The 24,339-nt window shown below is 44.2% G+C and overlaps 1 long non-coding RNA gene across 1 annotated transcript in view; it reads left to right on the forward strand.

The window, feature by feature from the left end:
* LOC135984221 (uncharacterized) overlaps positions 1–20,470 on the forward strand; it is a 66,616-nt gene extending 46,146 nt beyond the window's left edge. Inside the window, exons 3-5 of the long non-coding RNA XR_010602133.1 lie at positions 16,409–16,495; positions 19,005–19,058; positions 19,759–20,470. This is a non-coding gene — a long non-coding RNA (uncharacterized LOC135984221). The remainder of the gene's footprint in view (positions 1–16,408; positions 16,496–19,004; positions 19,059–19,758) is intronic.
* Positions 20,471–24,339: the final 3,869 nt, after the last annotated feature.

Here is a 24,339-nt window from a genome sequence, read left to right on the forward strand (position 1 = left end):
AGTCACCTAAGGGGTGAGCATCTTTTCCAAAATTCTCTATATCCCTACGGAAAATGACAACAGAATGTTAAAAATGTAAATGACAATACTTCACCCTTGGAAGAGTTAGTCCATGTCTCTTAATTTGCAAGAACAAACACTCTAAGTGAAATTTCTTTGTCAGTGCTGATTTGCCTTAAATATAAGGTTTATAGGCAGTAAACCAAACATATAAAATATAATACAATACAAATATGGCCAAATGCACTGGTAAAGTAACCTCTCAGCTCCTATTTGATATTCCCATGTTTATACCACCCAGGATTGCATTAGCTCATTTGGCCACAGCATCACCCTGGACCCTCACATGCAGCTGATTATCCACCATGACCCCCAAATCCTGTTCAGAGTCACTGCTTCCTAGGATAGAGTCCCCCATCCTGTAAGTATAGCCTGCATTCTTTGTTCCTCCCAACAATGGCAGCTGTTCCTGACTTGTTTATGAAGGCAGGGGATATTCCCCTGTAAATAATAGAGGGCTCGTGGCAAGTTTCAAGGGCTCCTGATCCAGGAGAAAGTGTTTTTTAAACTCTCTATAACTGGGAGCTGCTGTGTGGCAGACACAGATGTGTCTCAGGCTCTAGCAGCTTGACCAGGGGCCTCTCTCTGTTCTCTTCCTGTAGTTTATACTCTCAAGGGCTTCAACTTATCCGTATTGTGAGGTCTCAGTTTGCTTCCTCCATGTGCCATTTAAGTCCAATGTATACTTGGAGCTGGGTCACCTCTAGTGTACAGTGTCCTCTGGCCATTATGGATGACATTATGGATGAAGGTGTTAGCTTGTAATTGCAGGATACTGACTCTACGCTGCTACATGATCCTCCTATGCTGCATCCATTAAAACTGGCATAAATCAGTCCTCTGGTCTGTGGTAGAGAAAGTTCCCTCCCAGCTTCTGAGCAGTTTTAAAACAAGTTGGAATCTTAGTATAGATCAGCAGCCTGAAGCAGCTGGAAAATATCCCTTCATCAGGATGTAGATGTAGATTAGGCCTCTCAGGAGCTTCCACAAGCTAATCCACCCTGGTGGCCAAAGTCTGCTCCTCATAGTGAAAATGCTACCAAATGGACCTAGACTCCTAGGCTAGGCCTGAGGATTTGGTGGATGCACCCCCAGACCAACCAGACCTTGCTCCCCTCCTGCATCAGCCACTGACACACACAGGTTCATCTCTCTGGATGAAAGCTGTTGCCCTTGGACTCTAAAGAAAGCTCAGACACTGCTGCAGCCACTTCCTTTCTTTCTCTTCTCCAGGCTCTGGTAAGTGGCTCTTGCAGTACTTCAGACTGAAAGTAAAGGGAGCAAGAACATCCTTCCGCCCACTGATGGATCAGGTTAACCCCTGTTAATATGAAAAGAACCATGAGAGTTTGTATACAAGGCTGTTGACCACTGGGTACTGACCCCTGGGTCATTGCTGGCCAACCTGGTCACCAAGGTCAACCTTCCACTAGTGGAGAAAAATAAGCTAGACGAACTGAGGACTGGAAGACAGACCAGGTTTGAGTAGCCACTGCAGACTTCCTGGCACCATTCCATGGGTCACAGCAAGGTTGATCTGCACAGAGACGGGGATCCTCATTTCAATTTGTCTCTTGTAGTCATCACATAAAATGTCTAACTTCCTTCTTGTATCCAACATAAGAAAAACAGCCTATTTTGGAGTGTGCTTCCAGGAACTGTAAATAACCCATGCTGAAATGTTTCCTTGCAGACTGTAGTAGATGCAAAGTTAACAAGCAATGCAGTTTACCTGCTGCACCTATTCTTCATGAAAACTACGCTATTCAACTCTCTGAGCAAATCTTAAGACATGATTTATGGTGGTAGCATTTTAGTGTCTGCCACAGTGATCTGAAGGGATGCAATGAAAATGCCAACACAGCTTTAACCATAGTGATGTGAACAGGCCTCTGTAATATAAGCAAATGAAACAAACATTAGGTTGATGGGAATATTTCAAAGGGCAGACACAGACGATCAGCCCTGTAGGAAAACACTTAATATGAAACTCCACAAGATAGCTGACTGCGAATCCTCAACTTCAAAAACAAAGATTGGCCTTTGAAACCAGGGGACACAGGGCTGGAATGAAAACCCCAGCCACTGCAATGTTTTGGCCTCACTTTTGATCAAGGAGCTTTGAGCTGATGTGGAAGTTATTTGATCAGGCTAACCTTTCTGAAGAATAATTGCTGGCTTAGAATTTATGAGCTGTTAATAATTTATCATAATAGAAGGTGCCCTAGCAGCAAGGCAGTGCAGGAGTTGGGAGAGATTTTTATTTGAAATGAAAGAATAGGTTACAATGGGGAAGGTTTCTTTTGGTGCAATTTAAGGAAGGGTGAATTGGATTGAGGGAAAAATAATAATCCCCCCTACTAATCATCTCAACCTTCAATTATTTCTAGGAACTAACTCTCACTGAATTCTTGTAGGATTCTGAAATGTTGTGGTCCATTTTTTTTTTTTTCATTTCAAGGTTCTAGCTGGGGCTGCAAATGAGAAGTTGCTTTCAAGTGTTTCTGGTTAGGCAAAGAAATGCTGAAAATTTTGTGAGAGATCCTGTTCTCATAAAATGCCCAGCCCAGCTTTGTAAATTTAGTAGGTTTGGCTAGTTCAGATAAGCTTTGGAGAAGCATCTGAATACTCACTCAAGCTGAACCCACACTCCAGACTGTGGTGTATGTAGCTTCCTGCACTTTGGAGGTTTTGATGCTTTGAAATGCTTTCCTGACCCTGGTATAATGGGAAAAACTATTGTGTCTCTGTAGTTATTCCTAGTGGGCAAAGAGAAGCACAGACGCTTGTCCAAGGGATGCTGAATGGGATGAATTCAGTATATATAGCGTTGACTCACTGGTTGCATGCAAATCAGTAAACATGAAAGCCTACAATGCCCAGACACTTGCTGGCAAATAATAATTTACAAGGGATGCTTTGCTGATTATGAGGACTTAACATAAACATCAAGCCTAGTGAAAGATACCACTTTGTGATACCACTCCTGCACACACAAGCTATGTCTGCAATGAGAAGAAAAGCTGCACTCCTTCCTCAAGCTAGGTGCTTGCATAGCTTCCATCACAGTCATATCTGAGCTGCTCCCAAGCATTTAAAAGCAGAAAGAACTGTTTCACAAGAAAGTGCTCATTAAGTGGCTGCTGTGGAATGCTTTGTCTGAGCCTTGCCTGGCCACATGTCAGAACAGAAGGTCCAAAGCAGCATTGTGTATGTTTGTATGTCCCTGAATCAGTAACATTCTCGCCATTTCTCCCTCTAACTCACCTCGTTTGCTGATGTGTCTGGCAAAGACACAGCCTATAATCTACTTTCTGGTGTCGGGGATGGTAAGGGATCTAAGTGTTGCTCCTGCACAGGGTCCCAAATATTCAACCAAGTTCAAAATCTTCTAAGCTGATTCCACTCACTCCAGGTTAAGCACCTTTGCCCATCTGGGGATATTAGCATATGCTAATCAGTCATTAAGATATGTGACTGATAGCTGCATGCTCAGATGTGCTGCAAATGTTGGAGATTTTCAAAGGATTCTTGAGACCAGAACCTACAGAATGGCTGCAGCAGCAGCCTCTGTGTCTGGGTTTGGCCAGAGGCCAGGGGGCAGAGACTCCACTCAAAATGAATTCCTCAAATGATGACTGATCTCCTAGATCTCATAGCTTGCTGCGTAGCGAAAATCTCTGTGGCCACAAGTCCAGGCAATGGAGCTCACTTGTGAGGGACTGGCTGTGGACCCAGGCTGTAAATCAGGTTAATGGTCTAGGTGGCAGGGACAAGAGCCTTGAAGAAAAAGTGGAGGTGCCTCTGCCAGTGATAGAAGATGGCTGAAAGTCTTCTTGCGATGTGGGAGGCTGAAGAACAGATTCAGAGTGCCTTTGAGCTGACTCCCCAGGATGACATTATCCTGACCACCATCCCAATGTCTGCCATCACTGGGATAAGGCACCTATCATTCTTCAGATGGAGAGTCAAGGAGCAGGGAAGCATCAATAATATGATTGTTAATTTTCACAACTAAGCCTCAGGCCACACACTCATTATACATGATGCTTTCTTTAGTATGCAACAGCAGCTGCACTATCACCCTTTCCATGTTAACAAAGACCTTATCCCACCCCTACTCCAGCCTCTCCAAGTTTGAGGAGTAAGCTCTCCGGCAGAGATGCTCCCACTTCTTCCGCATCTCCAAACCTCATAGAATTAGTGTGGGTGTCCTTTAGCAAAGCCAACCCAATGTACAGTTCAGCAAATACAGTGAAAAGAGATTTAGGTGAATGCATGTTTGTGACTTTAATGCTTCCTTGTGTCCAGATGAGTTGGCATTCTTTAACATAGGTGGACCCAAGGCCTCTGTGTGGGAAGAAAACACTGTAAGGATGGTGGGTGTCTCCTTCAGACAACCATCACCCTTCTACACTAAATAGGACACGTTGTCCAGGATGTTCCCAATGGATCTCCTGGAGAATACAACCCAGACTTGCTTTCTCTAATGGACACCACTCTCCCACAACATTCACCTAATGCCAACCAGGCTCCACAACAGACAAAGTCCCAACTTCTGTCTCAATCTTGGTCCGTTGCTGCTGCTTCTCTGCATCTCAAAGTGCCCCTGTCCACAGAGGTAGTGGCTGGCATAGGCAGCCAACTTCTAAGGTGGCAGCCACAAGTAAATACTAGTACAACACTCTGCCCCATCACCCACAGTGAGCACTGTGGACGTAAAGCAACAATGTTTCTTCAAGTCAAGACTGGATGCCTTTCTGGGAGGTCTGCTTTCATCAAACACAAGTTATTGGGCTCAGTACAAGTAACTGGGTAAAACTTAATGGCCTGTGATATGTGGGAGGTCAGGCTAGATGATTTAATGGTCCCTTCTGGCCTTACATTCATATTAATAGATTATATCTGACTTTCTTTACAAATCACTTCCAGCATGACTCACTGCCCTGATGAATGCTGCCTCTGTGCACCATAACCATCTGTGTGCACTCCTCCTCTTCATATGATTTTGGTTTATTGTTTACTGACAGAGATGGTGGCAACAGCTTGTCCCTTATGTCCTTACATTAAGAACCCTGGAGTCTGTCACTGCTCTCTGACTTGTCCATTTGCTTCCTGTTCCTACTGCAATAAGACCGCCACCATTAACTCCTCATATTCTGGAGGGATGATTGCATTGGTATTGGCTCCCTCAGGCAAAGGTAGCACAAATCTGATGGTGATATGTAGCATGCAACATTCCAGGGGATATCCTATTAACCTTTTCAGAGACCTATGATAGTGTCTGAAGTCTCATCATCATCATGTTCCCGTTATGCCCCTGGCATTTAGGGCAGCGGTGAAGCTCCTCTCTGTTTCTGGAAAGTTTTCAATGGTTCCCCAGCTCTGCCCCAGGTTTTTCAGTTCGGCTTCCACTGCTCTTTGCCATGTTGTTTTCGGGCAGCCTCGTTTTTGCTTGCCTTCAGTTGTCCATTTTATTGCTACTCTGGTGATGGAATCAGTTGCCATCGGAAGCACATGGCCAATCCATCCCCAACACCTCCTGGCAATGATGGTGCTCAGATCCTCTTGGCTGCACTGTGTCAATAGATCTTGGTTTGAGATTGTTCTGGGCCAAAAGTTACAAAGAATTTTTCTGAGGCAGGTTGTATGGAATGATGACAGTTGGGACACGTCATACTTTCTCATTCCCCAGCATTCTGCACTGTAAAGTAATGTTGAGAATATGCAGTTCTGATAAATATTGAGTTTGGTTTTGGTATTGTATTTTGATGATTTCCAGACTGTATTTAAGCTTCTGAAGGTGTTCCTGGCTTTATTGATTTTGTTCCAGATGTCTTGGCTTGTTCCACCATCCTGGCTGATGGTGCTGCCCAAGTATGTGAAGGTTTCTACATTGGTGAGAACATAATCCTCTATCTGTACTCGTGATGGTGAGGCAATATTAAAGGTCATGATATCTGTCTTATTGCGATTGATTTTTCAGTCCAATTTGCTGGCTTAATGCGTTGAGTCAAGTTGTTTTTTCTTGTATATGGTGTTGGGTATGTGACAGGAGAGCGAGATCATCTGCGAAGTCCAGGTCTTCAAGGGATGAGAAGGGTGTCCATTTAATGGCTCTTGGCATATCTTCTGTTGTACGCTGCATTACCCAGTCAATGGCAAAGTTGAAAAGGATTGCAGACGTGTCACACCCCTGACATTCTTCTGTTTTGACTTCAAAACTGAGTTCATTGTAATCAACACTGCATATAAAGTTGGAATAGAAGCTTTTGATGTTGATTATATAGAGAGGGATTCCATATGCTGGCAAAATGCTCCATAGGTTGGTCCTGTGAATGCTATCAAAAACCTTCTCAAAGTCTATGAAGTTTATGTAGAGCTGCTTTTGCCATTCTCAGCAATGTTCTATTATGTTTCGTAGAGTGAAGATCTGGTTTGTGCATCCACGCCCTTTCCGAAAACCAGCTTACTCTTTTCTGAGAACGCTATCAACTGCCTCTGATATACAGAGGACTATGATCTTGCACAATACTTTGCTTGGCACAGATAAAAGTGTGATGCCGTGCCAGTTATTACAATCACTGAGAGTTCCTTTTTTGATATCTTCACTATAACCCCATTGGTCCACTTATCTGGCACTTGTTCCCTTTCCCAGACTCGCTGCTAACTCAGGATTTACCTTGAACAATTCTGCATTCAAGTTATCCTTGCCAGGAGCTTTCCCATTTTTAAAGGATTTGATGGCTTGAATGATCTCTTCCTTAGTTGGGGTGTCTGTGTTGATATCAAGATCTTCTCCCTCCTGGATGTTTGCTTCCTCTTTAGGTGGCTCTCTGTTCAGCAATTCTTTGAAATGCTCTGTCCAGCGTATTTCTTGTTCTTTTTCTGTAGTTAGTAGGTGGCCTTGTTTGTCCCTTATGAAAGTGTTTACTGGTGTCTGCCATTTACCACTGATAAACCGTGTCATTTTATAGATGGTTCTTTGTTCACCACGAGTAGCTGCATCCTCTGCTTGTGTTGACAAATTATCAATATAATTTCATTTGTCCACTCTCACAAGGTGTTTGACCTCCCGGTGTGCTTGCTATACTGCTTGCGGTATTTGTCCTTTAGCTTCTGGGATTTTGTGTCTAAAACTTTTTTCTTCAGGGCTTGTCTGGTTTCTATGGTATTCCATATGCTGGGTGTAATCCACTCCTTCCTTGTCTTCTGCCTGAGCCTAGATAGGCTTCACTACTCTGTTTATAAATTGCTGTTACTTTATCCCACTTCTTGTTAATCTCCTCATCTTCATTCCCCTCCTCTTCATCAAGGTCTGCAAGTGCCTGAAGCCTGTTCTTTAACTGCAGAATGAAGCCTTTCTGTATTTCAGGGGACTTTAGCTTGTCACTGTCATAATGTCTGTGCCCTTGTTTGGTGGACCCACACTTCTCAGTTTTAGCTTGATGGAGGCTCTCACAGGGTGGTGGTCGCTGCTAACATCTGCACCTCTTCTCACTTTCACATCTGTCAGTGAGCGTCACCATTTGCCATTGATCATCATATGGTCAATCTGGTTCTTATCTCTGCCATTTGGAGCACACCATGTCAGCTTGTGGATTTTACGATGTTGAAATAGGGTTCCGCCGATGACTAGGTAATTCATATTACAGAAATCAACAAGCCTCTCTCCGTTTTCTGAAGTCTGAAGGCATCTAAATGCACTCTCTTGCCATTTTGGGGCATTTCATGCTCTATTATGTCTGTGGTGGGATGCTGCTTTATGGTGGACAGTTGGGATCATTAGCCATGTAATGCAGGTGTGCCCTCTGTCTCCTGGAAAAGAAAATGGATAATGTACTTCAAGCTGAGTTACAGGTGTGTGTAAGATGTACACTTGCTGTGTATGAAACTGAACAATAATCCCCTTCTCCCTTGAGTGCTAGCAGCCCATAATACTTCAAGTCACATGAGCCATGGCAGGGCCCAGGATACCTCTCCATCACAACCATGAGACTTATTTGGGCTCACATTGTGCCAACATATTCAGAGAAGAGGTAGGCTTTTTGTTCCTCAATGCAGCATTGTCTACTCTAGAAAGATGTATGTGTTTTCCATGATGTCCAGTACTGAGGGCATCATGAGATAGCATAAAATGCCTATATAATACCTAGCTGTGCCTGCAGAGGTTCTGGTTGGCTTTAGACGTGAACCTGTGTCTTGGGGTGACTTGAGCTTCCAAGAGGTCCGATGTGGCTTATAGATCCTGTTGGGAGGTGAACACTGTCAAAGTGAAACTCTGGTCAGAAGTTGCTGAAATGTTAGTGAAGAATATTCCTCACTTGTTCTTGTTATGAGGCTTGTTCCATTGTTTGCAAAATCCTTTGAGATGTTCCTTTAAAATAGAACTATCCAAGATTATTATTAATAATCAGTTATTTCTCTCCTGATCCTTGGGGCCATAGAGGCCATTTAAAAAGGAAATAGAATTCCAGTCATGCTCCCCTCCCAGTAAAGTCAATAACAAAACTTCCATAAACTCCAGTGGGAGCAGAACTGGTCACTTATTCTCCAAGTGGCATCAGAAGCTGCCTTAAGGCAACACCACAGGTATCTTGTGAAACAAACAATTAAGTTTTTTACCAGGAGAGCCGGGGCGGGATGGGGGGAACTATCTGAAGAAATGTGGGCATGCAACAAGTGAAAGTTTAGGAAGCAGTTTCAATAATAACTTAGCTCTTACATAGTGCTTTTCATCAGAGGAAAAAGCAGAACAAGAATGATCCTGATGTCTTCTGATTTTTAAAGCAGAGTAGTGAAAGGAGGAGGAAAATGTTGTTTGAATGGATTCAAAATATAACAGCATACGATCAGCAGGGAAGCTCTCTTTCTTTTCTCATTTGTTAAGTCAGAAACAAATATTTTTCAGCCTAAGGAATTATTTATGGAAGCTACTTTAGAAAAGATCATGCAACATTAATGCACTGGCAGGAACAAATATTGCCCTTTCAATTGTCCGTCATCATAGAAAGTAATATAACCTCAGCCAGTGCGGCAGCTAGATGGCACCACTAGCTGTAATATTTTTATTTTAATATCTGTTTTAATCAACGTTTGCTGCGAGGGTTTTCAGCTGTTCTCTTTCAGCTATTACTTTTGCTGAAGGCTACAGCTTTATAGCAAAATGAAGACAATTAGTTTTACTAAGGAATTTTAACTAACAAACTAATAAGGTGCCACAACTTAGAGATGTATACTGAATTGTTACTGAAAAGTTTAAATGTTTTGTCTTTAGTTTAAAATGTTTAAAGTGTTTTAAGTCACTGCTGTGATAATTTCAGCATTCCCTACCCCACTCTGGCTCAGCACAGTTTTTAAAAAGAGAACTTTGATACAATATAATAATAAGCACCTAAAAAAAGCAACCTTTTTCTTCTATAGTTTTATGAGGGCAATAGTTTGATTTTTGTCCATCTGTCTCAAGGAAATGAATCATGTCTGTCCTTTATTTTCCTTTCATCTTAAAATAATTTGCTATGGTCTCCAAAACTGACCAGGTGTCTAAATAAACATTTCCTATAGCCCAGCTTTGTCAATATTGAAACTGATCCATTGTTGGGTGGGTAAGTAAGTGCAGTGTAATCCTTTGCATCTTCATCAAATGGAAGGGTGTGGGTTTATTGTTGAATGTTGTAATATACTTTTCTGCCCAGGACAAGGAGTAGACAAAGTCCCTGCCTGACGGAGCTTCAAATCTAAGGCCAAGATTTTCAAAGTGGAAGTGACCGGTGTTTGAAAAAATCTTGGCTTATGACCTGGTCCTGCAAACAAATACTACCAGATATATTGCTTCCTATCACAGCTACATTGTTACCTTGTGTGCTCACACAGAGAAGTAAGGAGCTTATGGAGCCATCCCTATAGCAACTATAATAATTGCTAAACTGGAAATTAATGAGAAGAAACATTTAGGTGTCTTTAACCTAAGCGCTTTTGTTCTTTTTGGAAAATTTAATCAGTTTGCTTCCTGTAAAAAGCCACTAGAGGAGGCCATTTGTAATACACAACAACACGTTCTACTGGTCCTACAAAATCGAAGAACTAAGTTACATGTTCTCAAAAGCCATCTGCTTGCATCTCATCTATTAATTATTTACCTACACACCTAGAGAAGGAGGACTCCTTCAATACTTCCCTTTTTCTGGGTGGCCTCTTCCCTGCATATGTTGCCTTCCTCCTGTGCTGCTTTGCACATTCTTCCTGGTTCCCATCTCTTGTGCACCAGTCGCAGAGACCAGCTTCTTGTCTCCTTCAAAGTAGCAGTGGCCTTTTTGTTGCAAAGAAGAACCTGGATTCCCGCAGAAGTAGCTGGAGAGGAGGAACCAGTGTCATGTGACCTGTGGCCACAGTTTGTAAACCACAGCTTTAGATGGGGAATAGTGTTCCAAGGGGACTTGATCCATTTACAACTGGAATGGCTAGAGCCCTATAAAATGTCCTGGCAGGAGGCTAGACTATATAAGCTCATAGGTCTTTTCAACCTCTGCCTTTTACTACTTTGATTTTTAACTTGCCCCAGACCTTCATTTAGTGCCGGCACTGGAGCTATCTTATCTAACACACAATATCTTAATGAGGTTCTGATAATTGTTTGGGTTGACACTTTATCATCAGGCTGGTGGCTCAACACTTCGGTGCGCTCTGGTGCCACAGTAAGATGCATAATAACCTCTAACATTGCTGTAAACAATTTACTATCCCTTGGCCAGCACAACAAGGGAAAGCACCATTATAAATACTATAGTTTAATGCAAGTGTACTATAGACTGAGCTTTGGGCCTTGTCTGGAGGACAGCTTGTAAACTGTTAACACAATTCACCCCTGTTCTTATTGGCTGGGGAAAGCCCATGAGGCCTCGTCTTGTCTTCAGTGGGAAGGGGGGAAAGAATGTGTTTTTAATCTATGTTAACCAACTTGTGTTAAAATCTTAGTGAAGACAAGGCAATCGAAGTTTTAACTGTTGTTAGATGATCAAGGTAAACGTTGTGTGTGTGGGGGGAAATTACTGCACTTGGATTTTAACATGGGATACGTAACATGAGTTAGCTTTAAATGAGTTAAAAATACAGCTCTTTTCCTAGTGAAGGTACAGTCTAAGTGTCCTAACCTGGTTTCAACATACAGTACATGTATACAAGGCATTGGTAAAGGGATGTACTGCTTTTTTCTGATAGTGCTGACTAGTTAAGTGTCCTTAAAACAAAAAAATGTGGAGGGTATTCCTTAGAACCGTGTGTTAGTTTACTGTTAAACTTTAACCTGTATGTATGGCGTCATCAGCTGAATTTTCCCCACAAGAGGTTTCCATCAACAACTCACTTCTACAGAATGAAGTGCACCGCTGTGATCATACCTACAGCATACTTCAGCTTTAATCAATGACACCCTTGTCTGCATTCTTAAGAGGTTATTCCTTGTGATTATGGTCTCTGTTAAACACACCATCTTCTTAAATATAGATTACATCCCTGCAGAGTCACTGAACTACTACATGGAATTTATTGCGTAATCCTGGAGTACATACTACTTGTCATTGTTAGTGGTGTAGTGGGGCGGCTGCCCCACTCCCTGAGAATTTAGGCTGCAGCAGGCCAGTGGGCCTGCGCAGACGGGCAGCCAATTAGAGAGAGACTTATTGGGAGCCAATCAGATTGGAGGCAGCCAATCAGGGCCAGGCTCAGCCCTATAAAAAGGCTGCTCTGGAAAGGAGCAGTCAGTCTGTTCTAGGCCTTTGAGAGGGGAAGGCCCATCTCAAGAGATGGGAGACTAGCATCTGGGACAGCGCAGTGCTGGGCAGGCCTGGGGGAGCAGAAGGTAACTCCAGCCCGGTGGCTGCCAGGCTGCAGTAAAATCACCATAAAAACCACAGAAGCACATTTTTTTTCTATATCACTAGAAAATAAGGGCAGACCTGTTGATGAAATGCTTCTAGACCATAAGGGAGGAAAAGAACATCAGACGAGCTGGTACTGGCAAAAACTCCTGAACAGAAATAGACAACAAAGACATTTCTGGTGGCAAGGTGGATTAGAACCTAGAAAAAAGTGAAGCATCCACAAAAGTCAAACTTAGAGTGATAAACAGATGTGTTGGACTCATGACAAATAAGAAGGGCATGGATGGTGGTGAAACAGTAGCAGGACAAAATGCTATTCTGGAATAGTCAAAGTGTTGGGTAGGTTATGGACTTTTCTTCTGATTCCTATAAGATGATATCTGCCACTTCAGAGACATGACACCAGCTTCAATGATCAGTTCTAAGGTAGAGGATAGAGACAGTTACTTCTATTAACTCACCACCCTGGAATAAAAAGAGGCTGAGTCTCTCTCTCTCTCTCTCCCTGAAGCAGAGGGAAGGAAGGGCAGGTGCAGAAAGGACCTCCTGGGAGAAATTCTAGGAAAAAGCTTAGGCCATGGTTTTGTATTTTGTTGTGATTAAACTGAATAAAGAGAAACTCCAGCAAAAGGGCAAATCTGGACAGTACCCCAGAGTAAATCTGCTGTGCTGAGAGTGGAGGCATTCACACATGATCATTGAGGAAGTGGGGAAATAAAACATGGACTGATTAAATAATGAAGTAAGAAGACTGCTATTTGAGTCAGAATTTATACAGTATTACAAAAATATTGTAGGAAGAAAGTCAACTTGTGGTAGCAAATGTGAAGTTATCTACACTTTTCAGGGAGAACATGAGTGAGGCTCCCACTACTACTTAAAAAGATATTTAACATGCAATTATCTGAAAATAAATGCCACCCTTTGTGTATATAAAGAACAGGAATCAGACAAGTAAAAAAACAATGCGAGCGAGAATTCCAACAGAAGAGGAATCTGGATGTCCTCTCCTATAATACCAGCCAAAGACTTTCCCATTTCCTTAAAGATCTTCTCAGGCTATAATAAACTGAGTGAAACATCCCTGTCCCCCAAGACTAGAGGAACAAAACAAAATTCATCGGCTCGAGAAGACAGAAGAGAGCCTGTTATTCAGCTTTACATCACCCTAAAGGAAAATCAGAGTGCACTATAAACGGTACAGCTATGCATGCCAGAGCTAGGAACTGAACCATGCCTTGCACAATCCCTTGCCAAGACTCTCCTGCTTTTCCCTGGAGTTTCCAGCAGGAGTTACTGTGAGTTCATGACCACTATTGAGCTAGCTTACAATGTTTCATAAAAAATTAAATCATTAACTTGCCTTGAAGAGATTTGATTAACTCTGCACTGGGAGGTACTTGCTTGTTTTTGCAGAAGTCTGATATTTTGATTATTACAGATCCTACCACTAGAGGAGCAGCATGGCTTCAATATTTTATATGAGAGAGTTCCATGAACTAGAGGACAGAATCTAAAATAACACCTCTCATTAACCCATTGCCTTTCTACTTTCCCTCACTCACAAAAATTCTCACCCACCAGTTCATTCATTTTCCACCTTCACTCAGCCTTCTCATCCCATCTGATTTCCCATCTGACTTAGAAACCTCCCTCAACAAGTCCCTTCAGTTTCTTCCAACACAACTTCCTTCCTCTTGACTTACCCTTCTCCTTCCTGCCCAACCTGACCCTATCTACCTAGGAATCTCCCCTGCTTTAGCTTAAAACTTCCACAACACCAGGTAAGAACCTCTCATGCTCCCAACTGAACCCCTGGCTAGAAATACTCCTTCCCTTCCCTTACCCTCTGGCTCAGGAAACCCCTCCCTTAGCTTTCCCTGGCATCTCAGGAGCACCCAAGCCATCTTCACTGGGCTCAGAATGCCCCCACACCCACAATTTTATCCTGCCCAATCCTCTTGGTTTACTGACCCCTGTAATGCGATAAGGCTATTGACCTTTGTAACTCAGAACTAGATCATGTGAATTGGGACAGAAAATAAAGTCCAGTTGCTTAACAAAACCACTTGTGCCTCAGACTCTTATTACATGTTTAAATCATAGTAATGTTTCATCACCTACAGCTACTGGGGAAAGAAACATTTGTTTTTAAAATACCCTGGGGACATGCATTAGGTGGTGCAGCATTAACATATGAGCAACAGAGGGTCCTGTGGCATATGAGTATTTCTGCACTTCCCTCCTGTTTGGTAAAATGCAAACCAAGCTCTTATAGTGCTAACCTCTTATATTTAGCTAATTAATGGCTGGGTTCTTTGGTCTACTAAACTGCCCACACATACCCAGAAGAAAATTTGCTCTGCCCAGGGAGGGCTTTGCTGGCGGAAAGCTGGCTGAGGTGGCTCTGTTATATCTGTTACATCGCGTTATAGCGGGGTTTCACTGTAGAACTCCATTGTGCTCAGTCCTCCACTGCTGTATGGTCCCTGAGGGGCCTCACACCAGTGGTGTTTAGTTAGGGCTGCACTGCTGCACAGGGATGGCCCTAGCTTGCACCATTACTGGGTGGCCTTTAATCAGGGAGCTGCAACAGTCTTCCTTCTAGCCTTCCTTCTCCACTCTGAGCACCAAGTATGTTCCTCCAACAATTGTTAAAAAAGAAAATAAACTCATGTCAGTTTAAATGGGTAGGTTTTAGAGTATAGGTTTGTGTTTTGCATTTAAACTACTTTCATATGGAGATTTTGTGTTTTTTCTATTGTCCAGAATGGAAAATAAAACTATCCTTGAATGAACAAGGTCTTAACATCAAGGCATAATTAGTTCTAACACATTTAGGTCAGGGTTTATGTTGAGTAGTTCTTAGTCTTATTAGTTAATGACTATATTATGCAAGGAATTTCTGTTTACTAACCAACATGAGCCAAAGATTCTCTTTAGCAGGATCATAAAATTGGTATGACGTATCTGAGAATAGAAAAGAATAAACATGCACGCACTCTTTGTCCATTAACAATTCCGGCCTCTCATTCAAATTATGTCGCTGGCAAACTGAGCCAGAGCTTTGGAACAAAAGCAAAGGCTGCCTTTGTCATATCCATACTAAAAGAGAATAAATTCCTCATTTTGAAAATGTGGTAACAAAACTTTATAAAGTGGTTCTTGAGCCTTGACTGAGGTTTTAGTTTGTCTTTCAATGAGTGAACAACCTCAGCAAGAAAGTGTAGACTTTAAACACCAGATTCTGCTCTGTTGTATTTTTCTTTGTCTCCAAGAGCTTGTCTATTTAGATACGTAATCTATTTATATCCTTTTTGTTTGTTCAGATCCCACAGTCCATTACCTGCCTCCACTGTCATTACTCACAATTTTTTTAAATCATCAGAGGCCCGCTATTTGAGCAGAGATATCCACTCCTACTACAGACCCTTTACACTGCATAAAGGGGTTAGAGCCAGGGCCGGCTCCAGGCACCAGCTAAAGAAGCAGGTGCTTGGGGCGGCCAATACCAAGGGGTGGCACTTCGGCCGCTATTGGGGCAGCACATCCGGGTCTTCAGCGGCAATTCGGCAGCGGATCCCTCAGTCCCTCTCGGAGCGAAGGACCTGCCGCTGAATTGCCGCCGAAGAGTGGAGCAGCGCGATCGCACTGCCGCAACTTTTTTTTCCCCCCGCTTGGGGCAGCAGAAAACCTGGAGCCGGCTCTGGCTAGAGCACTATACAGGGGTGTGTCAGGCAGTCCATTCACCACAGTGGCACCTTCTGCTGGCCATCCTGAGGATTAGCTCTGCCAGTTGGTGTGCCTTATTCAGGTGGTGCCTCACCTATTGTCCTCTCACCCTGTGGACCTGCCTCACTCCAAGAACTGCAGTGTCCTTTTCATGACTCAGCCCTCTGGCTGGGTCGTCATCCATGTTTCCCCCGTCCAGGGTTACCCCAAAGTCTTTCTATGCAAACAGTCCCAGGCAGTCTTCTCCTGTGCTGCCCTAATGATGCCACTTCCCCAGTAGCCAGTATGGCAACCTGGGTCCGCTCTCTACTCTGGGTTCCAGTCCAGGGACCCTCAGCTCAGCAGTTTTGGACTCTACCCTGAGCCCTCACTGCTCTGTTATCAGACGAGACTGGTGGATTTAATTTAAGGACCTCACCTCCCAAAGGATCAATTCCTCTGTAGGGTCTATCACCTAATAGCCACAGATCAAATGAAACGTAGTTGTTTTAATGGTGAAAACAGGCAGGAGGGTTTATTAAAGGATAAGTAAGACAAGATAAGGAAAAGGGCAATAAAGCATTAAACAGAGTAATACAGCTCAGTGGTTTTACAAGTACAGTGGGCTTGAAGCTCAGACCCAACCCCTAACCAATATGGGCACAACACAAATACAATGTCAATGTTACTCAGTCTCTAGGAGTGACAGGAGCTCAGAGTAGATGGCTCACGATGCTCTTGTCTGTGTTGCTTCTAAGGTAACTCAGGTCGGGACCTTGAGGACAGCTACCGGAATCAGGAACTCGAGATCGAACAGGAGATCCTCCTCAACGATGGACAACCAGGTAAACACAGGTGTTTTGATGATGTTCGTCTTCCTCCGTTGCACGACCAAGCACAGACACGGGTTGAACTGAACATGGGCTGCCTCCTGAGTGGACAGCACCTGACAGAGTGTGCAACCCCTTTATATAACCTTTAACCAAGTCTCAGATGATGCTTTCCCGCCTTTACTGTTGCTAGGTAGATTAGGCTTAAACTTTAACCAATCAGAAAAATAGGCACCTAAAAAGGACACCAACCTTGACAAGAAGGTGGACTAAGATAGAGGGTGAAAGATAAAACAACAACCAAAAAACCCCCCAAATGGATAAAAGCTCCAACAGCTCCTTCCTTGGACTTCTCCCTACTCTTCCTAGTTCTCCCACCTTCTCTGGGAGTACCAGTTCCAAATCAACTTCCTCTTTCCAGAGAGTGACTGCAGACTACTTCCCTGCAGTCCTGTCTGTTCTCAGTTCCTGGGCTTTATAGACTGCCATCTATTCATGCCCAGCTGAACCTTCTTTTAACCAACTGCCTTCTCCCTGGCTACTCATCCAGGCATAGACAACTTGTGGCTCCGCATACTGGGGGCAAGGCACAATCTAAAGGGGAGGACATATGACCGCCCTATGTGTCTTCCCTCCCCAGTGATTCCCCCCCGCCCTACCAGGGCCACCGGGCTTTCCCCGCTCCACGTTACCTGTGGGGTGGCGGGAGGCCTCTGTCCTTCTCTCCCTGCACCTCCCCCCAACACGTTTGGCCACTCTCCCTGGCAGCCAGGTGGGGAGCGGGACACAGACACTTCAGTCTGAGAGAGCCTGGCTGGGAGGCCGTGGCGGCTTGTCTACAATATGTCGGGGGTGGGGCCCTGCAGTCCTTGAAACAGCCTCGGAGCAGGACTGTGCAAAGGTGGCTTAAAGGTGCCTTAGTCCCCACCTATCTCTGTACTGCAAATTTTGTTCTGTGCCTATGTGTAGCGTTCTGCTCTGACCAATAGTAAATTTAAACAGAATAGGAAGCATTTGCTAAATGTTTCTCCTGAGAAGAGGCATTTGCCTAGACATAGGGCCTTGTAGAAAGTGCACAACCACTGAAAGTGCTACGTAGTGGTCAGACAGTCAGTTGTCAGCTTATCTCTTCATTGAAACACAGTCCTGTCCTTCAACACCCCACCGCAAGGATTTCCTGTCCTCCCCTTTAGCACAGGGATTTGCACATGGGCCCTTGAAGAGTCAAGTTCTTTTTCAGCTCTCACCCAGGGTGAAGGCTTTTGTTGTTGCAATGTCCTCTCAGAGTGGGTAGGGGACCCCGGGTCCACCCTTTCCACTGGGCTCCAGTCCAGGGCCCAATGGTGGGCAACTCCACTTAGCACCTTGGGGTGCTAAGCAGCCAGCCCCCCCCCCGGACCACTTCCTACCCCCATCTCCTTTCGCTTCACGGAAGTAATCCTTCAGTCTAGTCTCTGAGCTGCACATTCAGTCACCAGCCTCTCATTTGTAGGTTTGCACAGATCTGTGTTGTCAGATCTCAGGCAGTGAGCTCCTGGGCAGTATATTCCTCTCAGATCAGCCCTCTGCTCCCTTCCACTGCCTGCCTCTTGAGCTGCTCTGTGCCCCTTTTTAAAGCCCCACCTCCAGCTTTTGCAGGCCCTGCAGGTGTGTCTGGGTGGGTCTGCCTGGGCCCAGAGCTGCTCCTTAACCTCTTGCTCTCCAGTGTGGTGTTCGTATACCTCATCACAGGCCTCTTCAAAAGGAACATTGGAAACAAAACTGAAGCAAGTACAAATACTGCCCAGTCTTGGAGTCAGGTTTTTGGGACAGCTGAAAGAGAGACAGAGTGAAGTGACCATTCAAAAGGAGAAAAAATCAGCATTTCACCATTCTGGAAGGTGTGAGTGTGCATAGGCCATGTGTCCAGACAATGGGTTCAAATTAAATTCGTTATTCCTTTAAGGGAATAATGTACACCAATTTATTACCTTAAATAGAGTAACCTCAACACTTTAACTTAAACATACTTAGTAACACTGTAATTGTCACACAGATACTAGGGGCAGGGAGAGGATGTTCAAAAATCAAAAGACAGACCAAATCTTTGGCCCCAAAATCATGAGAAATTTTTTAATCGTATGATTTTGTGTGGAAGGTCTGACTCATGATTTTTGAACGTTTGGTGTGGCAATACTGTGATTTCTATCCTCTGACTACAAAGTATCAAGTCATGAAATAATGGGCATTCTGAGAAAGCAGTACTGCATGGGTTAAATTACTACATTAAAGGAGAGAGTGAGAAATAGAAAAAAAGGTTGCCCCTGGTTTAGTGATTTATGTACATATCTGAAAAAAGAATTGTGCTTTGAAATTGGCTGTAGACTTTTGATGCCTCATGGGAAATTAGGGTGACCAGACGTCCCGATATTGAGCAGTTTGTCCCGTGTCCTGACCAAAGTACGGTCGGGACGCCATTTGTCCCGATATTTTGTTTCGGGCACAGCGGCCCGTTTTTATTTTTATTTATTTATTTTTTGCTTAGGCGGTGGTGAGAGGCAGGGGGAGCGCCTTTTCTTCAGTGGCATTTCGGCGGCGGGTCCTGCCGTCGCTGACGGTCTTTGGCGGCATTTCAGCGGCGGGTATTTCTTTCTTTGGCGGCAAGATTTATTATCCACCGCTGAAATGCTGCTGAAGACTGTCAGTGACTGAAGGACCCGCCGCCAGAGTGCCGCCGAAGACCCGGATGCGGTGAGTGTAACAATTGAAAAGGCGCCCCCCCTGCGGCGGTCCCAATATTTTGAAGTTATCAGCTGGTCACCCTATGGGAGATACTAGCCTTAGCAGCAAGGAGCAACTCTATTTTTCACTCTATTGCTGAGCATTTTCTGCATAGTTTGTACAGTGAATGGTAGGAGTTATTGTGCACCAACCATATATGCCCTCCGCTTCTGAACTGAAAACCGTTACTATTTGATAAGTGGTTTGTTATCAGACCATGGACTGAGTGAACCTCCCCCGAAGTAGTGATTTTAATCTCTCTGATGCTTGGGGAAAAGTTGAATGGGATTAATGCTGTACACATGTCCATGTAAGAAACACAGGCCTTGATCTTTGATTTCCTACGGCAGGGACTGTGTAGACTGTCTTTCTTCAGCTACTAGTCTAGCAGATTTAGTGTCATGACTCATGGGTCTGGAACACAGGGTTCATGGGAGCAGCCACACTCCAACCCTCCACCTGGCAGTCTGCTGACAATGACTTACCTGGGACCCATGAAGCATAGCCCCAGTGTGAAGCTCTGGTGGAGCCCCAGAGCAGCTGATTGGCCCACTGGCCTTATTTACACCAGCAGCAGGAACAGGAAGCTGACTGAACAACTGGGTTCTACCCTGGTCTGGACTGTGTGCCTTGTGCTTCCTGCATCTGCTGCTTGATTTCCTGGCATCGTGATCTGGCTTGGCTCCTGGCATCTGACTTGTGGTTCCTGGCCTCCAGTTTGTTTCCTGTCTCTGACCCCCTGGTATCCTGACCCAGCTGACTCTTGACTCCTGTCTCATGACTGCAGACTCTAGCTCTGACTGTTGCATCTTGCTGCCCACAATCCAGCCATGACATTTAGAAGCAATCTTAAAGGCAAATTGTAAAAGAAAGAAAATCTGTGCATCTTTTTTTTTTTTTACATGGGCAAACGGGATAGAAAGTTTTATTTTCTTCTGGTTGTTTTCAACGTTAGAAATTTGTGGTCTTGTCTACTCTGTTTTTGCATGAGGACTTCCAGGAAGACTGGAGAAGTAGTCTTATGACATCAGAAGGGAGACTGAAACTTGAGCCACTGAGAGGAGACAAGGGATTTTTAGTCTATTTCAAACTTTGTTGGGGTCTGAGTTAAATAGGAGCTAACAAACAAATGGTTAGGAGAAAAACTCTTTGTTAAAGATTCAAACTTCCCTATCCTTTCTTGAAGACTGAGAAAACTCCCTAATAAAGCAAAAGTTTCACAAGTTGCAACAGCTTGTACATATTTTCCTCAACAACATGGAAGCCTGCCACTTCTATTAAGAGACTATTTATCTGCCTCCATATTGGACATTATATTACAGGAGTCCCAGACTCATCAGGACACCTGGCTCCTCCAAGAGTCTGTGGTGGAACTGGAAATTATTATTCACTAGTAAGTTACTGGCATGACATGCTATCCCAAGTGTTCCCAAAGTGTAAAGAAGAGAGAGAATCCTCAACATCTGCAGACCTAGGTACAACTTGCTCAAGATAGAACTTGAGTGTGTCTGGGATTCCATGTTTAATTATTACATGGACATTAACACACACACTGCTGCCGAAGTTCATCACCACTCTACATGTGAAAAAGCAGCTCCTCTTTCACATGAACAGGGTAAGAATGTCTGCCAGGTTTCTACAGAAACTCTTACATCGGTATAGAGCGCTCTGCTTCTGTTCATTGTGCTTAGAAATCTCTTCCAAGATTACCGGAGACTTTAATTTGCTTAACCCAGACTTCCTTATGCTTGTTAAAAGAAACACATAAAACTTTTTGACAGCTTTGGTGCGGTTAGAGAAGCCACCATAAATGCACTGTGCTTCTGTGCTTTTATGAGATTCTCCCACTGAAGATTTCATATCATTTAATCTTGGCAGAGGCTTAATAATCTGTCCTTTCTATTTTTCTCTGAGTAACAGTGTCAGAAAAGCATAACTGACTTTTTTGTCAACCTTTGCAGTCATTACATTCTGGTTCTTAAAACTTGGTCACGGGCTGCGGACCTGCCACACTGTATTTCACAGATTTCTTTGTAGTTAGTGGTGGTGTTGTGCTTATGTTTATAAAAATAAAGATTTTAATGGACAAGGAAATGCTCAGGGTCAAATTGTGGCCTCGGGTATGTATTTGCAATTCCCATTGACTTCAGCGGGAGGAGTTGTCCATGCAACACTGTGTAATTTGGCCACTTTAGGGGAAATTACGGAGCTAAAACAGATGGAACTGAATTCATTTCTCGGCCACTTGAATATTTTGGAGAAAAAAAGAGGAGGAAGAGAATGCTAGCATCATATTTCACAGCCTTTGTATTTTTGAAGGAATTTAAAGAATATCACCATGTAGAAAAAATCTCTCTCCAATAAATGCCCATATAAACTTCAACTGTCAAAGTCCCATCAATAGTATCCTGGGTATATCTTGTTTAGATTACTGACAAAAGAAGAGAATCCTTTCTAAGGCTAGTGCTTCACTACAGCTTAAGCCAACATAAGTTATGTTGCTCAGGGGTGTGAATTAGGGTACGTCCAGACTACCCGCCGTATCGGTGGGTAGCAATCGATTTATCGGGGATCGATATATTAAGACGCGATATATCGATCCCCGAACGCACTCCCCGTCGACTCTGGAACTCCGCCGGAGCGAGCGGCAGTAGCGGAGTCAACGGGGGAGCCGCGGCCATCGATCCCGCGCCGTGAGGACCCCAGGTAAATCGATCTAAGATACTTCGACTTCAGCTATGCTATTCACGTAGCTGAAGTTGCATATCTTAGATCGATTTCCCCGCCCCCAGTGTAGACCAGCCCTTAGCCATCCCCCTAAGCGACATAACTTACGCTGACATAATCGCCAGTGTTGTTAGCACTATGTCGATGGGAGAGCTTCTCCTGCCGACATAGCTATCGCCGCTTGCGAGGCTGGAGTAATTAAGCCAATGGACGAGCTCTCTCCCGTTGGCTTAAAGCAGCTACACAGAGAGCTTACAACAGTGCAGCTGCACTGGTGCATTGGCGCCACTGTAAGTTTTCTAGTTTCGCCAGAGCCTAAGTTTTAGAATGACATGCTGACCTTTGGGAGTGTAACCAATGCTGTGTAGATACACATAGCGTGCGGACATGATCAATAACATGTACAGTTATCTACCTCTCTTACTGAGCCTCACATTTCATAGTAAAAATGTGAAACTGGCACTTTCTGACTCAACAGATCCGCTCCATGTACATATTTAGAGTTGTATCTGCCTACTTTAGTGGTAAAAACCATTTTTTACTGGCATTTACTTCTGTTGGTCCTGCAGAGCTATCATAACTTAGAAAGAAATGGACTCTTCTCTCTGTACATCATCAACAGGATTGTTTATTAAGTTGCTGCTAGTTACAGCTGACGGTGCAAGTGTCACAAAGGGCAGAATTTGGACTGTAGACTTTTATTATTGGTGGCATTGGGCAAGAACTCTTGAACTCAGGCTAATGTTGACATTTAAAAATCTTTTTATTGTAAACTAAGCATATTCAGTCTGGAATGATTGAGAAACATATCTTTGCAATGCCATTTTTACAGGGTAACTTTTCAGAGTAGAATTGCATTTTAAAGAGCTCACAGCTATGTGGAACAAATGACTGTGAGAAATGAAAACTTATCTGGAAAATTTTGCATGGTTCACTGCAGAGATTTACCAATTTATGTTCCCCTTGGGCATGGGTTTGTGTGATTAGTCTTTGCTCGTGGGGAACATTGCCTAGTGGTCAGGACTTAGGCCTTTTGACATACAGAGGAGGGGTTTTGGTAGGGGAGCCTGAGCCCTCCCACTCCAGATGAAGCTTTAGGAGCCAGGGCCATTGGATTGTACTCCTCTCCACTCCCCTGGAGAAAAAGTCAGCATTTTGGTGGGCTTTTCCTGCTCTGGCTTATGCTGGGGAATGAGGAGTTGTGACCAAACTTCCCCATCAGCCAGTCTTTCTCCTGCCAGTACAGTTGCTCCCCCTGGAGCTCACATCAGGGATACTGCACCACTTGTTGAGGATCTATCACTTCCCCATTAACTACTGGCAGTTGGTCGTACACCCGATTAAGGTTTCATCATCCCTGTGATCTTTATGAAGTGTGTATCTCTAATGTGGTGATATGCCAGGCCTTACCCAGCCAGTCTAATAGCTCATCTACTCGGGCCATGGGATAGGCATCAAATTTGGAGATCGCATTGATCTTTCTGAAGTCTATGCAAAACTGGACAGTGCTTTGGGACCAATATGACCGGGCTACTTCCTCTGGGGTCACTGGAGTTGGGTTAAACCTCCTGAATACCTCGGAGAAATTTTCCCAAGCCCAACCCAGATTGCAGAGTAAGCCAGTGTTGAGGCCAGCTCCACTACAAGGGACTTTGTGTTCTCCCTTATAGTAAGCTGCATATGTGCATTGGGATAGGGTTTAATATTTCTATAAATACATGCAGGAAGATAGTCTCCCTGGGGGCTTCAAGGTTTGGGACTAAGTTGTCCTGGACTAGTGTCTATTCACATGCAGAATCCAGTAGACCTGTTACCTTAGTCCTGTTTATCTGCACAGGGACCATTACTTTTGCTGGAGTGTGCTTTCGGGCATGGATTTCTGCTGTTCACTTTGTCCATTGCCTCACTCCATACAGGGGCATTTGTGATACCAGTGACCTGGGCAACTGCATGAAAAGCACACCCTTTGGTAGGCCAAAGGGTCACTAGCCAGGGTCTGGTATTTCAGGGGACCCCTCCCTAGGTGCCATGCCTAGTTCCTCCTCCTGGTCTTTGGGTTGGGGAGTCCACAGGGGTCCCAAGGACCTTTGTCTGGGCTGGGGTCAGAAAGGCTGGGGTTTCCTATCGGCTCCTCATCCCAGGCTTGGTGGACAGCTGGGCCTCTTAGAGGCTGGTGCTTCAGGAGCCACCATCTCTGCTCAGTTCCCCTGGTTGGGCTCTCCCTTGAGTCAAGGGGCCCCCTTGGCCTCTGGCCACTGCTCGGGCAAGGCAATTAGGGCTGTCTACACTGCTAAATAATTCTCCATTAGTCGGACTGCATCAGCTAGGGCCTCTGGCTGGTGTTTAAGCACCCAGTCCCTAGCCCTGGGTGG

This window comes from Chrysemys picta, chromosome 6 (assembly GCF_011386835.1).
Source record: "Chrysemys picta bellii isolate R12L10 chromosome 6, ASM1138683v2, whole genome shotgun sequence".
Classification (NCBI taxonomy): domain Eukaryota; kingdom Metazoa; phylum Chordata; order Testudines; family Emydidae; genus Chrysemys; species Chrysemys picta.